At 42.0% G+C, this 6477-nt stretch overlaps 1 long non-coding RNA gene across 1 annotated transcript in view; it reads right to left on the bottom strand.

The window, feature by feature from the left end:
• Positions 1–2320: 2320 nt before the first annotated feature.
• Positions 2321–6477, bottom strand: part of LOC118409766 — a 13372-nt gene continuing 9215 nt past the window's right edge. Inside the window, exons 2-3 of the long non-coding RNA XR_004830476.1 lie at positions 3721–3821; positions 2321–2504 (exon numbers count right to left, since the gene is read on the bottom strand). This is a non-coding gene — a long non-coding RNA (uncharacterized LOC118409766). The remainder of the gene's footprint in view (positions 2505–3720; positions 3822–6477) is intronic.

Raw genomic sequence — 6477 nt, 5'->3', positions numbered from 1 at the left:
AGCAGTTCGCCCGCTCATCCTCACTACACACATCTTATACACTGGGATTATTATGTTATATTTAATGCACTACACACATCTTATACACTGGGATTATATGTTATATTTAATGCACTACACATATCTTATACACTGGGACTCTCTGTCATACGTGATGCACTACACACATCTTATACACTGGGATTATCTGTTATACGTAATGCACTACACACATCTTATACACTGCACTACACACATCTTATACACTGCACTACACACATCTTATACACTGCACTACTCACATCTTATACACTGCACTACACACATCTTATACACTGCACTACACACATCTTATACACTGGGATTATCTGTTATACGTAATGCACTACACACATCTTATACACTGAGACTCTAAATGGACTCGAATAGAAGCACATAATGATATGTGACAACCCTTGCATGATGTACATATTAGGAAAATAAATCAAAGAATGTCTAGAAGTTAAAATTCCTCCAATGAATTCTCATCCCTTTCCACACTGTTGTATGAGGTAGATGAATGTTATGGACCTTAGGGTAGCGGGCGTAGTCCAGTGGTTACCGGCCCTGCCTCTGGAACTAGAAGCCGTGAGTTCGATTCCGGCTGTGTCGCTCACCTGGCATGCACGCTACCGGAAAGGGTTGCAGCCCTTAGGACAGGACGTTAAGCTGTGGTCCACTGTTCATTGTGCTTGTCCAAAAGAGCTAGGGGAATTTCCCCGGTACAATAAACCTGTAAATATTGTACATAGTGTCTGTCCTCTCTGTCACGACCAGTGGAAGACTAGCTCTTCAGTGAGCTAAAACTGGATCGAGACCACTTTCCTTTTTTTTTTGTCCTGTAGTTATCATTAGCGAGTTCTTCTGACAGTGAGAAGCTGAGATTCTGTAGAAAATGTAAACTTTAAGCTGTTGTATGGAGAAATATCTTGAACACTGTTCTGCTATCAGTAAGGTTAGAGTCTGCACCTAGCCTCCTGAACTTGGAAAACGATGATACATAAAACAATTTGAGTATAAAAAAAGGAACAAAGGAAGCAACATACAAAGTCATGTATTATTGAAGAAGGGAGTGAACTGAGCAGTTTTGTTTTCCACTTCCTCCAAAACAGACTTCTGAAGTCAAACCCAACAGACTGAGGTAGCTCCAGTCTTGGAACAGTTTTAAACTTTTATCATCATAACCATCCATACAAGATGTACGTCTTGCAACGATTAGCCTTCGGGCAAGTAAATAAAAGATTTACAAATTTTGTGTTACGGGTAGAATTCAATATTATAGACAGAGATTATACTATTAATAACTATTATGTTAACAGTATACCTGGTTACTTATGGACCTTACATCATAATTGAGAGTCCTGCATATGGATTTTGGACTGTGGGGCTGAGGGGTAAGACTCAGTGATAGAGTGATGATACAACAAAGTTACTATGATTCTAACCTAGATGCGGAGTGATGATACAACAAAATACTGTAATTCACTTTGTCTTCTCGGTACCAAACTTTCACGGTCTAAGAAAATTCAACTTGTTCTCTGAACTAAATGTTCACGATAGCAGCAGGTGCGCATAAAAAAGTCTGTCAATTATTTGCAGTCGTCACAGTGAAAACCGTGAACATAAAAGTACGGGTGAAAAATCAGGAATTACAGAGCTTCGTAATAACTAGATGCAGAGAAATTCTGCTCCTCCAGGTTTTACTGCTCACTTCATGCTTTTTGATTAAATTTAGTGGATTAAAAAATATATGTCTTTTTTTATATCACATGTAACCAGGTCAACTTTTGTATGTTTAGAGAGATTGTGCTACATTTGAATGTTACAAAATGCAGTGCATAGAAATTGACAAAGAATTCAGACTGTTTTATCAGTATTGGCCTGCAAGGCAGAGTACTAAATGAAGTTCAAGCTCAAGTTCAGCATAGTACAATGTGACAGAAGGATTCCGTGAAAGTTTGATACAATGTGACAGAAGGTTTTTGCATAAAATTGTACAATGTGAAGACAGAAGGATTTGGGTGGAATTTTGTATAATGTGACGACAGAAGGATGTTGGTGAAAGTTTGATACAATGTGACAGCTTGTCCTACCTTGACTGTTGTACAATTTGACAGAAGGATTTGGGTGAGAGTTTGTCCTACCTTGACTGTAACAGTTGTACAATGTGACATAAGAACATGGGTGAGAGTCTGTCCTACCTTGACTGTAACAGTTGTACAATGTGACATAAGAACATGTGTGAGAGTTTGTCCTACCTTCAAGTTGACAGTAACAGTAACAGTAATGTGACATAAGAACCAAAGTGAGAGTCTGTCCTACCTTGACACCGTAACACACGCCGCCGTCCTTGAGCGTGTCGTCGTTGTGCAGCCATCCTCGGGTGGGTTTGTTGATGAAGCTGCCGGAGCTGGTCCAGCCCGGAGCCTGCTGGGTGATGGCAGGCTTGTTCTTGTTCCGCAGCTTGTTGATGACTCCCGCCATGGCTGCAAGAGTCGGATGTTTAAAGAAGGGTTTACTTTTGACCGGGGGTTGGGCCGGGGGGTCGGGTATGTTACAGACGGGTTTTTTAGTGAACTCTGGGGAAGTGTCGTCCTCCTCCTTCATGACGCGATAGTTCATGCTGGACCCTGCCTCAGTGCGGAGGGGGTCGGCCAGGTAGCGCTTCAGGAAGGTCGGGGAGGTTTCCCGGGGAGACGTGGCCGTGCTGAAGGTCACTTTGCGTGACATAATGTCCTTTAGACTGACCATCCAGTCTCAGGGAGTGGCCTGCCCCCTAGCAACGCGGGAACACGCCCGGAAACCGACCACTACGGAATACGCCGACCCAACCGCAGGTAACGTGAGGCAGCGTCGGATCATCTGTCTCGTTCCACTGATCGGTGCAGATACAGCCCAATAAATGAACTAATCTACGCCCTCAAACCTGCGGTGTGCTGAATCTCCACCCCCACACAGCCCAGCCACTCCACGCGCATTCATTGATCAATCCAACATGGAAGTCACGTAAGACTCTAACAGCTCACCGCTCGCCCTTCCTCCCTTTGGAACAGTGGTCCATAACATCCCCAGTGATACAGAAATGGGACAACAGCCCGGGATAATGTGATGCGTTTGTCATGGAAAATGCCCATCAGAAGTGCCGAGCGGAACCAGGGCTGCTCTCCATCCTCCTGATGGGGACTACATCTCCCAGCCTCACAGCCGGGCTGCACAAGCCGTCGGATGGCTCCCACAAATTCCTACATACACGGCCTCCCGAACACCTCCCCTCTCTCCCAGCCCGGCTAGAAGCCTGCTGTGCCGCCCGCACACGGAAAATCCCTCCCAGCGTCACAATCAGGGGACAATCTAGCGGCAGGAGCGTCCCTCTGGCCGACAGGGCTGAATTTTGCGGGTCTCCTCCCCTTCCCATTCATGCTTTCACATCAATGATGTTGCAGAGGCCCCATGGGAGGACATGCATAATGGATGAGAATTATCATAATTGGCAGGGACCGCGGTAATGCCCATTGATACAGCCCAATATACACGCATGCACGCTACTTCATACAATATACAGGCAGGACTCCATTCAGAACAACTACAGGCCTGATATTTGGGGAATATCAGCCCCAATTCTATTCTAAATTATAAAAATGCTGTATTTAGCATACATGACAAGGTGGTTACAGGTTCTATTGTAATCTCACATCGCCTGACCTTATAGATCCCTAAAGCCTCAAAGTAATTGCTTCCTGTCATGTGACGACAGCCGGCCAATCAGCGCTGACTTGTGGGTGAGACGTGGGCTGAGCCGCTGCCTGCAATCAGGAGATAAATTCAGCCTGAATGTTAATTCTGCAGGAAGTCACGCAGCACGCAGCTACCACTGCAGCTAGCAATGCAGGGTGTTACAACATCATATAACACTGCAGGATGTTACAACAGTATATAACACTGCAGGATGTTACAACATCACACAACACTGCAGGATGTTACAACAGCACACAACACTGCAGGATGTTACAACAGCACACAACACTGCAGGATGTTACACCATCATATAACACTGCAGGATGTTACAGCAGTAAATAACACTGCAGGATGTTACAACATCACACAACACTGCAGGATGTTACAACAGCACACAACACTGCAGGATGTTACACCATCATATAACACTGCAGGATGTTACAGCATCACACAACACTGCAGGATGTTACAACACACAACACTGCAGGATGTTACAGCAGCACACAGCACTGCAGGATGTTACAACATCATATAACACTGCAGGATGTTACAACAGTATATAACACTGCAGGATGTTACAGCAGTATATAACACTGCAGGATGTTACAACACACAACACTGCAGGATGTTACAACATCACACAACATTGCAGGATGTTACAACATCATATAACACTGCAGGATGTTACAACAGTATATAACATCACAGGATGTTACACCATCATATAACACTGCAGGATGTTACAACATCACACAACACTGCAGGATGTTACAACATCAACAACACTGCAGGATGTTACAGCAGCACAACATTGCTTAATAGTTGTAATTTCCATGTTAATTCATTCATTCATATATCAAATTTGCCTCTCTGTGACACGTGTACACAAGATGTATAAAAAACAAACACTGTCAGCTTGTTTACTATAATTACATTTCAGGCATGGCCTTGCAATTCAGTTTCTAATTTCAGTTCACATAATGTGCATAATCAGCTTGGCAATGGGAATGGTGCTACATCATTACACGTAGCTTGTCAGTGCCAGTTCTATTCTATTTTTAGGCATGTCTCAAGAGACTCTGTTTGAGCTGAATAGTAATCTTTTATCACTTCACCCTGATATAAATATATCACTCCACCCTGATATAAATATATCACTCCACCCTGATATGAATATATCACTCCACCCTGATATAAATATATCACTCCACCCTGATATAAATATATCACTCCATCCTGATATAAATATATCACTCCACCCTGATATAAATATATCACTCCACCCTGATATGAATATATCACTCCACCCTGATATAAATATATCACTCCACCCTGATATAAATATATCACTCCACCCTGATATGAATATATCACTCCATCCTGATATAAATATATCACTCCACCCTGATATAAATATATCACTCCACCCTGATATAAATATATCACTCCACCCTGATATAAATATATCACTCCACCCTGATATAAATATATCACTCCATCCTGATATAAATATATCACTCCACCCGGATATAAATATATCACTCCACCCTGATATAAATATATCACTCCATCCTGATATAAATATATCACTCCATCCTGATATAAATATATCACTCCACCCTGATATAAATATATCACTCCACTCTGATATAAATATATCACTCCACCCTGATATAAATATATCACTCCACCCTGATATGAATATATCACTCCACCCGGATATAAATATATCGCTCCACCCTGATAGGAATATATCACTCCACCCTGATATAAATATATCACTCCATCCTGATATGAATATATCATTCAACCCTGATATGAATGATTACACCACCCTGATATAAATACATGTATCATTCCTTGATATAAACAGCCTCACCTGTTATGTAAACTATTAATATTATATCGGTTAACCTTACAGGGGATATGTATATCAGATTACCTTACAGGGGATATGTATATCAGTTTACCTTCTGGGGATATGTATATCAGTTTACCCTATGGGGGATATGTATATCAGTTTACGGTAATACCCTATGGGGGATATGTATATCAGTTTACCTTATGGGGGATATGTATATCAGTTTACATTATGGGGGATATGTATATCAGTTTACATTATGGGGGATATGTATATCAGTTTACCTTACATGCTAATAATATATGTATACAAGGATTGCTGTGGTGCACCTCTGAATCTTGAGAAGTTGAGGTCTCCAAACAAGGCGTGATCTGAGTGAAAACAAGCTTAAAGCCTGTCACAATACATACGAAAATAGTTTTTTTGGGAGCTCCTGGTGCCAACACTGCCAATGGCATTTTTCATGGCTCAAATTTGCTACAACTTTGACCAGGGATTATCTGGATGAAACCGATACTTATTCCCAGATCTCCTTCAGACCAGGTGCGGTGTGCAGACTAGTCACCAGGGGAGTTAGTCTTGTAGGGAGCAACTAAAAAAAAAGAGTATTATTGTCGAAATAGAATGTCAACAGTAGTAGACTGGTTTATTGATTCAAAACAATCATGACAAAGTAAAAACAGCCTTGCAGCCTGAGGGGTTGAACTGCGCTGCTTGACAATGAATCTTTTTTGTACAATATTCTTACAGCAAAACAGACCCCTACACAGACCTGTATAAAGTTGGGACAGCAAAACAGACCCCCACACAGGCCTGTATAAAGTTGGGACAGCAAAACAGACCCCTACCCAGGCCTGTATAAA

Source organism: Branchiostoma floridae, chromosome 2, assembly GCF_000003815.2.
Source record: "Branchiostoma floridae strain S238N-H82 chromosome 2, Bfl_VNyyK, whole genome shotgun sequence".
Taxonomy (NCBI): Eukaryota; Metazoa; Chordata; class Leptocardii; order Amphioxiformes; family Branchiostomatidae; genus Branchiostoma; species Branchiostoma floridae.
The sequence above is the reverse complement of the archived record's forward strand: the minus strand, read 5'-3'. Positions and strand labels throughout refer to the sequence as shown.